Here is a 12,370-nt window from a genome sequence, read left to right on the forward strand (position 1 = left end):
GCACGGCGGTCATGTATCTTGTGGATATTTTGTCGGCATAGTGGCCAAGGCTCTTGCAGATGAACACTTAAATCCTTAATCGAACGTTTTCTTCTAATTAATGGGGGATTTAGAATTCACTTTACTACTTAATTTTTTTAATTTATTAAAAAAATTGTAATATTGGGTAGATGAAGAGTGTGATGCAATTATCTTAAATAAAATACAATCTTGATCTTCAGTCATTATTTCGAAGTAAAATATATTATATTTATAAGTGAAATATGATATTCTACCAAATGAAATATGATATTCTACCAAATAAAATGAGCAAAATTCAAACTCTTTGCTTCCAATCACATAAAAAAAAATTTATAGTGAAAAGTTATTATCAGATAACTTATTCTGACATCTAAAGAATATTTTTTGATGGTAACAAAGATTACATTCTAGCCATCCTTCATTATTCAATAATTCTCAAAAATTATCCAAATCATTTGTAGTCTTTATTGCATAAATGAGCTGTTGGGAAAAATCCGCAACGAATAATTCGATTGTGATAAAATCTAACAATTTTGCGATGAAATTAACAAAATCAACTCACCGATAATCGCTAAATTTCAAAATTGTGGAAGAAGAATATCACAATATTAATCCAGAAGCGTACGAAGCGGACGTGCGCCGAACTGTTGCGCGCGGAGCGGACGTGAGCCGAACGGACGCGCGCGGAAAGGACGCGAGCGAAACCAACGGAAATAATAAAAAATAATAATAATAAGGGATTTTGAATTTTACATCAACAATCCCCACAAAAATTCAAAATCTCAAAATAAAAAAAAACTCAAAAATAAATAAATAAATCACTAAGACAATAAATAAAAAAAAATCAAAAATCAATTAATTATCAAACCCCTCAAGTAGGGACTCCCAAACTTGCAACAGCATTTCTGTTTCTTGATTTAATTATCACTTCTAACAATTGTATATATTGCTGGCAGTATACTAGCTATTTGCTTGCATCAATGATTTATTTAAAATTATCTAATTAAAATTTTAAAATTATTTGGATCATCTATTTGTTGTTAAATCAAACCTATGTAATATGGTCAATATCATATTTTTAAAATTTTAATGTATCTCAGAATTTGTGGGGGAAAACTCTTTTATAAGTTGACAAATTTAGGTGTTATGATGGTTTCTTATTTTCACTCATTTTGGGCGGCGAGTGCTTGATTTTAAACAAAATGATATATTTTAAGACTAAAAGTCATATAAAGTTGAGATAAAAGATTATCAAATGATTAATTTTATCATAATGTTATTGTTTTAAATTTTATCAGATCTGAATAAAGTTTTGCAGATTACTTAATGAAAGGCCTGAACAGGACTAAGCTCTTGAGATCATCGAGGGGGATGAGGCTTTGTCCATAAAGGGCCTTCCTGCAGTGGGAATCCAACATTTGTAATAGGAAATCTCTTGAAGAAGGTTCAATATGGTAAAAACAAGCTGTCAGGTTGGCCAAAGAGCACTTTCTACAAATTTTATATAGAAACTTTAGCTCCAATCCCATCCCTATGGTGAGTAGTACTCTGTGTAGTGGATTTGGTTGAGCTGAGAGCTCTTAATGGGATCTAAGGCAATAATTTTTGCGAAATGTGATTCTACATACATCCCTAGAGGAAACCACCTATATAAGAGTATCCGTATGTGGCCGCGGTTATGTGATATGGGCTATCCATAGAAACTGTTATGAAAAATCAAGGTACTGTGCATGGCCATTTACGCACAGACCTGCGACGGAGAATTCTGTACTGTGTGTGTGGTAGTTGAAGTCATGGCCAAAGGAACGTAGTTCAAGATCTGGTTCACTCCGATTCCTTCTGATGGAAACTATTTACACTAAGTGAGGTTAAGTCTCTTAAAGACACATCACCCATTACATAGTATAAAACACCTAGTGAATTTGATTTTAATTCGTAATTTTAAAATTTTGAGTTTTGTGGGGGATTGTTGGTGAAAACTCAAAATTTTGAGTTTGAATTTATTTTATTTGAACTTTGATGTTTTATTATTTATTATTTATTATTTTATTTATTTATTTTATTTTATTTTATTATTTTATTATGTTTCTTAATGAGAAAGAAACTAACGGGATATTTTTCCCGTTCAATTTCTTAGTCCGTTTCTTGCGTCAACAGAATCTCAGTCCGTTGCGCGAGATACGCCTTTTTCTCGTAACGAAAAAGGGCGTTAAATTCCCTTCATCTTTTCCTCCTCTGTTTTTCAGATAGAATAAAACAGAGTAGGTACAAAAGATATTAAATAATTGATTAATCCTTATTTTTTAATATTTCATTTTTTTATCCACTGGGTGTTGAGAATCTTCGTCAACCTTCTTCACGATCGTGCTTGCAGGAGAAGGAATTCCGGTCGTACCTTGGCGTGTTATTTCCGATTAATCCCGCACGTAAGGACGGGAATATGCCTTAGGGCAGTGCCTCGTACGCTTCCTGTCACGCCCCGGATGTCTCGTTCCCCGGGTACGCTGACAAATCCGCCGTATACAAAGAAATTTTTCCTGTATACGAAGCGTCAAAGTACCTGTAGAAATACAATACTACAAACGGTAGCATAGAGCTGCTCAAAAAAAAAATAAGCTAAATATCTGAGTTTCATATACATAGCTAGAATCCAAAATACAAAGCTACTCGTACTGGCGAGTTAAATAACTATGTACATAAACTCCAAAACAAAACTACCTGCAGTAGGGGAAAGCCTCTAGCTCTGACTGTCGGGTAGGGCTCTAGCTCGCAACGCCCTTGCCTCGATCCTGATCGGCAGAAGATGCAGCAGCCGGCACCTGTGGCTCTGCAAAACATAAGTAACAACTGGGCGTGAGAACTACTGTAAAAACAAGTAGTCCTCAGTGGGTACCGCCCAAAACGACATCGGTCACCCACTAAGTCTACAGAAGGGAGCAAGGATAGAAGGAAAAGCAGGAAGTACACTCTACCGCTATCATCCACTACACTATCATGCTCTACACTAACCAACTGTAGGAAATGTCAAATCTGACCCAATCCAAATCGGGACTGTAAGCATACCCGTCCCCGGGACTGTGAATACACCCGTCCCTGCCCCGTTGCGACTATCGGGCTCTATCCACTCTAACTGGTCCGTGGAGAGCAAGATCAAATGGATGAGTGGACACAACGCCGAAAGCACAACGCCTGACTCCGGAGGGCACTCGTGGGTGCTACCCAACGAGTATCTCAGCGTATTGCTCGAGCTCAAACAGGCGCTCGGAAAAGCAAAAGTCAAGAAACCGACTCTAATGTTTAAAAGCCAACAGGGTAACGTGCATCTGCACAATCTGACGCCAAAAAGGCGATACGGGTTCCACCGTCATTAACGGCACCAACAGTCCGAAATAACTGACGGACCGCGTAAAAAATCACTCGGCGAACCAGCACGAGTGTAAATATATTTTAAACTATTGGCGAGTATCGTCTCAAATACTGCCGACAGTTACATTTGTCTTAACTGGCTCTAGAGGCAATACAATCAGGCAGTTTATACAAGTGACAGGTCAAAAGCGCGAATTTTCTCCTTATACATTTTCAATCAAGTCCCAAATCGTATAATATACTTAGTTTAAAACATGCGTTGCCAAGATTCACATTTCACAATCTACAGATAATCAGTGAATTTTGAGCTAAATTAGAATACGAAATCAAGATCCTGATACATGGTTGACCAATAAGAACTTAGTGAGTAAGCTGATGTTGTGTAACCGACTAAAATGCTAAGTTCCCCAGCACTAGGGGACGTCCTGAAGCAAAGGAACACCCTGCTGGATCAATCCGCAAACCTCCAAAGGCCAGAAATCACGCTCCCGCCAAACTCTACACGTAAAATCCGAAAATGAGCACCGATTCTGCCTCAAAAACAGCAGCAGAGAAGAGAATAATTCCGACCAAGAAAACCTCCACCAAAACCAGCAAGTAAGGGCTTCGTGGATTCCTCTCGAAGTCCCGAATCCAACGAACCAAGTCTCGTCGAAATCCGCTGCTCCTACGTCGAGAGGGAGTCGAAACGCCGACGGTCGACGCTGGAAATTCTGCAAATCAGCACCAAGCTCGAAATGACAATACTTGAAGCAATGCAACGGAACACTCACCTCAAAGGCTAATCGGACATTGACGCGGCGTCGAGAACGACGAAAACGCACCCTCGCCTAGCTTCCTCGCAGCGCTACGATGACGAAGACCCGCTCGAACGGCACCGTGGCGCGACGTCGACGTCGATCCGAGCTCCACGGCAACTCCACCCGAGTTCGAGCTCTCCACCTTGCCCACGAGCTAAATTAAGGAGGGATAGAGAGAGAAGGCTAATTAGTTTCAATGGGTTGAGTTGATAAGTATCAGGAGGGAGTTGGTGAGATACTTATCCACCTACTTAAAAGATTTTTTTTTTTTCCTCACCAACTCAAAAGCTAAAGGTACTACACTTCCGGATAAGATCAAATTTTTATTAGAATATTTGCGTCATCTGTAAGTTGATTTATTTATCTTTATTATAAATTAGTTAGATTTTAATCAAAATCAGATTTTCTTTGCGGTATCTGTTCTAACATGAGCCTAAATCTATAAAAATCTTGTTGTCACTCCGTCAGTCTATTTTACTTGCAATTTGCTTTGTTGAAAGCTACAAAGAAAATCGGAAAGTGGAAGAGAAATCCAAATTAATTTGCAAAAAATATCAAAAAAAGCGCTTTGTCATGACTTAAAAATTTTCTCCAAAATTCTTTTTTGCAACCCCTCAAACTCTAAAGGGGATATCTGTCGGAGGTGTTATCCAAATCTTCTAAAAATATCTCTACAGAATCAAGACTGATGGCACGGATACCGAAAAGTCAAGAGCCTCTTGGGATTTCTAGGTTTCTAGAAAATATATTTGTTAGAAACTCTTAGCAGCTTGTAGACTTCTATTTTGACTTGTAGTTTTACGTCACTTGGCACTTTTCTGTTTGAGCTATGGGCGGCGAGTGGTCTATAAATAGATGTAACCTCTACCCTCTCAACTTAGACTCCTTATTTATAATCCTCTACTTCAAGCAATAGAAAGCTAAGAGCGTTCCTCTCTCTTTCTCTCTCTCTCTCTCTCTCTCTCTCATACTTAGTTTTAGAACGAGTAGATTCTGACTTAGTAAATTGAGAGGTAGACCTGCTCACTTCGCGAAAGAAGGCGAGGGGCGCATGAACTAGACATGCAATTTTCCTTTAAGTCTGTCACAGCTATGACTTGATATTGGTTGTCCTACTATATCTTTCAATAAAATCCAAAAAAGAAAAGCTAATAGAAGTGCATTAGTGATAGGTAAAAAAGTACGAAACTAATATCAAATATGGATAATTTTGAATTAGCTATCAAATTTTTCAAAATTTTGATTTTACTGTCCAAACTTTCAATTTGTTTGACTTCAATTAGTCGATAACATTTTGACTTCAAAAATACTATTTTATTTAAATTTTGGAATTCCTTTTTATGTGAAAAATACTATTTGAATAGAGTTGTCCGCAAAAATCCTAATAACTTTCTACTTGAAATTTCCTCGCCAACTTTCCACTAAAAAGTAAATGCACAATTTAGCTTCCTACGACAATAGAAGCGTTTGGACTTTTTATTTGTTTGAACTTTAGGTAGGCATCATGGACACTCACATGGGATACAACACTATTTGGACACAGCAACTCGACATCTTTAAAAAAATTAGGATACAGACCCGGTTTGGAAACAACTAAACATAATATTATTATATTTATTATAAATAAATAGTTAATTTTATTAAAATATTATTATATTTTTCATACGAATAAAAGTTAATGAATTTTTTATTGATAATTCATATGGTTGAAGAAAGAAAATTCTCTGCTATACATAATTTATTATTTATAGTGCCAAAAAATTTATATATATTCATTAAAAAGTTAAAATAATTATCATTTATACCTATATATTAATTCCCAAAAGAAATGTCATGTGGTTGTGTTTCTTTTATTGTTGGGTTTTATCCCGCAAAACCAATCCTTTGCCTTCCCTCTCCATCACCATAATCTTAACCGTAAACCTAGAAACCCATCCAAAAGGCTCAATCCTTCGTCTTTTCTCCGCACATAATGTCTATTAATTAATACGTCCATGCACCTTAACTCTAATATAATCGTAAACCGTAGAAATCCACGCAAAAACCCCCTTCTCTCTGTTAGGATTTGATTAGATTTGTAGTTGAATTCTAATTGGATTAGAATTAATTTTTAAATCTGTTAGAGATAAATTAAAATTTAAATATTAATTAGAATTTAAACCTAACTAGATTAGAATTAATATTTAAATATATTAGAGATTAATTAAAATAGATTTAGATATTAANCAGCTCGTGTTCGGCTCGTTTACTAAACGAGCGATTCGATCTCGAGCTCATTTCGAGCCGAACACGAGCTGGCTTGCGAACAGCGAGCTGGATTGCCACCCCTACTACCATTCTATTTCGTAAATTAAATAATGTTTAAAGCAGCATGATCGGAGAATAGAATGTTTGTACGATGAGTGAGACAAACTCATCTGCCATTCATCGTAAGAGTGGTATGAATTTTAAAGTCGCGTGGATGGTAAGAGATAGTCTCACTTTAGAGACTATCTCCAGTAGGGCACATTTGGTTCAAAATGAAAAATGAAATCAAAATTGGAATCGAAATGTATAGGAATCGAAGACGCAATGATAAAATCTCACAATATGTCTGGTTCATAATAACAATCGGAATAAGTATGATTGATTCATACTTTCAGTGTTTTTTAAAAAATTGATTATCAAAAAATAACTAAAATAAAATTAAAATTAAAATTAAAATTAAAATTAAAATACAAAATCTAAAAATAATTTAAAATTGAGTTTGCACTTCAAAGCATAAAATTAAATTTATAATTTAAATTTAAACTAAAAGTTAAATATTAAAAATTTACATCAAAATTTTGAAATGATAAGCCAAAATTTAAAATGTAATTTTTTAAAATTTAATATTTAAAATTGAGTGGACAATTCAAAATATGAAACTAATTTTTGATTTGAATCAGATTCAAACTTACAATTAAAAATTTAAATTTTAAATCTATAGATTAAATTCAAAATTCTTGATTGAATTTATATTTTAATTTAATTTCTAAATAAAAATCTAGAATTAAAAATTTAATTTCTAATTTTAAATTTGTATTTTTAATTAAAAATTAAAGTCGGAAACTAAATTTAATTTTAAAAAAAAAATATATAATATAATTGAGATATTTTTGTAGAGTGTGTTTTCTTATCTGGATTCATAAAGTGCATTTTTTCAATCTAGGCCAGATTGAAAAAAAAAAAAGTGATTAGAAAATTTTTATTCATCCGAAAATCAGAATCAAAATGGAACTGTCGTATACCAAACATCTACAAATAGATTTTTCATTTCGATTTTAATTTCTGGATAAAAAAATGGCGAACCGAATGTGAAACTATCTCCTCAGCCGGTAGTCCTGCGAGTCTCAATCAATTTAATTTTTTGGGCGGTGACGGGATACATGATGGGAAATGGTGGGCCCGCCGTGGTGCGGTGACTCAATGTGCCACCACGTAAAGTTAGTAGTTAATTTTAGAAAAAACTTTAAGCTACCGTTTGGTTCGGGATTAAAAAAAATTAGTTATTCTAGAAATAGAATTAAGTTCGGGATTAAGATAGGGTTAAAGTATTTTTGTGTTTTGTTGGAGGTTGGAGTTAATCTAGAATAGTGAAAAATAATATTTGGTTGGAGTAGGTGGGATAAGAAGGATAGTGGATTATTATAAATAAAAAATAGTATTTGGTTGATGTTTGGTAGGGTTAGGTGGGATTAGCTAAACCGGAATAACCCATTTGAGGTGGGGTTAGCTAACCCTACCTATTTTTTAAAATGTTTGGGGATAATATGGGGGTTAAGGGGTTATTCCACCCCTTAACCCCCAGCCAAACGGTGGCTAAGAGTTGAGCTAGAGTGCTTTCAAAAACATCAAAGAGATGGTACTTTTGAGTTTTTAGTTTTTGGATGAAGAAATGTAGGGTTGAGATGATGGTGGTAGGTGAAATAGTATTTAATCCAAAAACTATTAGTAATCAAGAAGTAGATCTAAAGGCTAAAAATTTAGAAGCACCAAGAAGATGGTGCTTCTAAAAGTATTCTAACTCAATTCAAACTTTAAGTATCATCCCTGATATTGCGCACTTTTTTATTATAATTTAAAATGTACCACTTCAGTACCCTGTAATTTTATTTTTACTATTTTCATTATTTTCTACGTTAATTTTTTTGTTAAATTAGTGACAAATTAAAACCATATGGTATTAAAGTGAAAATTCGGTAAACCACATAGTACTAAAGTGAATATTCGATAAACTATTGGTGGGATATCTGAAGTGTTTTGTATATGATTTAACATAGGGTTAAACGGAGGTACTGAGGAAAAGAAAAAATAAAACCATGAAATATTAAAATGATACACTTTAACACTAGGATATTAAAGTGAAAAAAATGTAAAATCACATGGGTGGTATTTGAAGTTTACCCTTAATTTTATGATTTGGATCCAATTGGACTCTAGTTTGGTAATGAGCTCTAAAAATTACTTAATTTTATATTTTGGAAAAAATTAAAGAATTACAAAGTATTTTTATTTTTTTTGTTATGCAATAAAATTGCACTGATGAGTGTCACTAGAAGAGCATGTATTTATACTTCTAAATTTTTTTTTACCATTGTAAAATATAAAATTAAATATTTAGAAAATGCATAATCAAACTAGATCTCTGTGGCAAGGGTCATCTTCTTTTTTTTGAGATAATTTTGTACATGAAATTCGCAATGTGATATATTTTTGGAATAATTTCCTCAATACCGTTCTAAAAAAAAATATAATTTCATAAATAAAATACAAAAATAAATAAATAAAATAAAATAAAAAAATAAAAATTATATTATTATTTATCATATTTAGAAATTATTTGATTTCATGTAAAACTAGTTCAAAGATATAAAATATTATAATAATAAATATTAATTAATATTTTTATCTTATTATATTATCATAATTACTAATTAAATAAATATAACTAAAAATAATTTAATAATTAAATTAATTTAAATGAAAATAATGTAAAGTGGTATATGTGTGATGTAAAATTTTTTAAGAGGTTATTAGTAATAAAATTATTTAATAAAAGCACATTGTCAATGATTAGAAAAAAATATTAAAATTACTTAAATAAATCAATAAAATAATAAAAATATAAAATAATAGAGAAGATATTATTTTGTGCACCAGGTGTATGAGAAAAATTGAAAATCTAATACACAATACCTTCTTAAAACCCAGAAATTCTATAATTCTATAAATTCTATATTTTTTTTATATAGTTTAGATTAGATTGCGCGTATTGGATTAGATTTTGATTTTACAATATTAATCATTAAAAAATAGATTTGATGTAGGTAATTTATCAGTAGACCGGGTGTAGGCAATAAGTTTTCATTGTTAAGAAGGGAAAGTTAGGACAATATTTTACGCACCAGGTGTATCAGTAAATTTTATACACTTCATTCTTAAAACCCCATTATAAAAATTTAAGCCGTGATAATTTTTTAAATATAGACATTTTATGTAGAGTAAATCATATCATAACTATTACAAATTTTGTATTTTTATTTTGAATTTATTATGTAATAAGTATTTGTGTTTTCATATCATGCACATATGGGTATACGTATTCGATCCAGACTCAATCCGTATTGGATTTTGAGCAGGTAGTATACAAATAATCACTATCCAGACCTGCTCAACTGGATCCGATTGGTACATTAATATAACTTAAATATCCAGATCCAAACTATTCCGAAGTTGAATAGATAAGGTATATTTTTTTTCTACCCATTTTTTAGGATATGAGTATAGTATATTACCTATACAAATCCGATTTGATCCATATACATCTCTATTGGCACGGCGGTCATGTATCTTGTGGATATTTTGTCGGCATAGTGGCCAAGGCTCTTGCAGATGAACACTTAAATCCTTAATCGAACGTTTTCTTCTACTTTATGGGGGATTTAGAATTCACTTTACTACTTAATTTTTTAAATTTATTAAAAAAATTGTAATATTGGGTAGATGAACAGTGTGATGCAATATCTTAAGTAAAATACAATCTTGATCTTCAGTCATTATTTTCGAAATAAAATATATTATATTTGTAAGTGAAATATGATATTCTACCAAATAAAATGAGCAAAATTCAAACTCTTTGCTTCCAATCACATAAAAAAAAAAAAAAAATTTATAGTGAAAAGTTATTATTAGATAACTTATTCTGACATCTAAAGAATATTTTTTGATGGTAACAAAGATTACATTCTAGTCTTTATTGCATAAATGAGCCTAAATCTATCAAAATCTTGCTGCCACTCCGTCAGTCTATTTTACTTGCAATTTGCTTTGTTGAAGGGTACAAAGAAAATCGGAAGGTGGAAGAGAAATCCAAATTAATTTGCAAAAAATATTCATGACTTAGAAATTTTCTCTAAAATTCTTCTTTACAATCTTTCAAACTCTAAAGGAAATATCTGTCGGATGGTTGTAAAAAATTTTATTATGAACCACTCTATGCGATTGTCTATGTTTAATAAGTTTGTACCTTTGAAACTACTTGCAATTGCTTCTACTCGTTTTGCTTCTTTTGTGGTGATGCTTAAGAGATTTAAACTTGTAAAATGAGGTTTTCAATCCATGGTAATTAGCGATGAATTATTATCATACAAAGAAGATGATATTGAAAAAGCATTTTTTGTGAAGGATAAAATACTTGATGATATATGATGAGACAAAATTGACTATATCCTTTTATTTACCAACCCTATTTATGATGTATTACGAAGAGGAGATACAGATAAACCTTGTCTGCATTTAATTTATGAAATGTGGGATTCAATGATAGAGAAGATGAAAGCGGCAATATATCGACATAAAAGAAAGCAAGAAGATGAGGAGTCACGATTTTACTCTATTGTTTATGGTATTCTCGTTGATCGATGGACAAGAAACTGTACTCCTCTTCATTGTTTGGCACATTCTTTGAATCCAAGGTATGATTGTCTCACTTTATTTATCTATTATTAGTAAATTTTGTAAGCAAATTTTAGTAATAATATTTGTAAATTTGCAAGTATTATAGTAATAAATGGCTTAAAGAAGATAAAAACCGAATACCTCCGCATAAAGATGTTGAACTTGTTGAGAAAAGAAATAATTGTTTGAAAAGATATTTTCCCAATGCAAAAGAAAGAAGATTGGTAAATCTTGAATATGCTGCATTTTCTGGTGCTGTGGAACCATTTTCAGAAAGTGACTATCTTTATGATAGAGTGGTGATGGATGCCAAATCATGGTGGCTCATTCATGGTGCACATGCACCAAACTTGCAAATAGTTGCTCTTAAATTACTTGGACATCCTAGTTCTTCTTCTTGTTGTGAGAGGAATTGGAGTACTTACTCATTTATTCATTCATTGAAGAGAAACAATTTAGTACCACAACGAGCAGAAGATTTAGTATTTGTTCATACAAATTTACGACTTTTGTCAAGAAGAAAGCAACAATATCAAGAAGGACTTACTAAGATGTGGGATATCGCGGGAGATAGTTTTGACTCTTTTGACGATATTGGCATTCTTGAATTGGCGAATCTCTCACTTGATGAACCAAAATTAGAGAAGTTTATGTTTACCGATAAAGATCATGAAAACGAAGGTGATGAAAGTAAATAGGAGTATTTTTTTATTTTACTTGTTTTTTAGGCATACGCAATGTTTGATGATAAACATTCTGGCTTTTGTTTGGATGATCTAATTAAATCATATTTGGACCAAATTTTAATTTTAAAAGTACTATATTAATTTTCATTCTTATAAAAAATATAGTTTTGTTTGCAAAATTAGTATATTACATATAATAAATATGTATTGTTATACTAAAAATATTATATTTTATTAGCTGTGTCCTTGCCGTGTCCATGTCTTTATATTTTGAATTTTGCCGAGCCGCCGTGTCCGAGTCATGTCATGTCCCGTGTCCGTGGCACATAGCTTTCACCTCATCAGCATTTCGCGCTGAGTCGCAATTTGTGCCTCCAGAATCCGCCTATCAAAAATTGTACATCAGAATTTCGAATGATTAAGCTGATACCTACAGTGCTATCCTGTGATTTCCAAAATGCCCAGAAACGGATCCAGATGATCATATTTTTTTGCACTCAGCACTTTACCACTGCTGGG

General features: G+C 32.5%; 1 long non-coding RNA gene across 1 annotated transcript; it reads right to left on the reverse strand.

Moving 5' to 3' along the window:
- LOC109718978 lies at window positions 3,806–4,402 on the reverse strand. Its single transcript, XR_002218578.1, has 3 exons — window positions 4,161–4,402; window positions 3,958–4,091; window positions 3,806–3,885 (listed from the first exon to the last, which is right to left on the reverse strand). It is a non-coding gene; the product is annotated as an uncharacterized LOC109718978 (long non-coding RNA).

This window comes from Ananas comosus, linkage group 1 (genome assembly GCF_001540865.1).
Source record: "Ananas comosus cultivar F153 linkage group 1, ASM154086v1, whole genome shotgun sequence".
Taxonomy (NCBI): Eukaryota; Viridiplantae; Streptophyta; class Magnoliopsida; order Poales; family Bromeliaceae; genus Ananas; species Ananas comosus.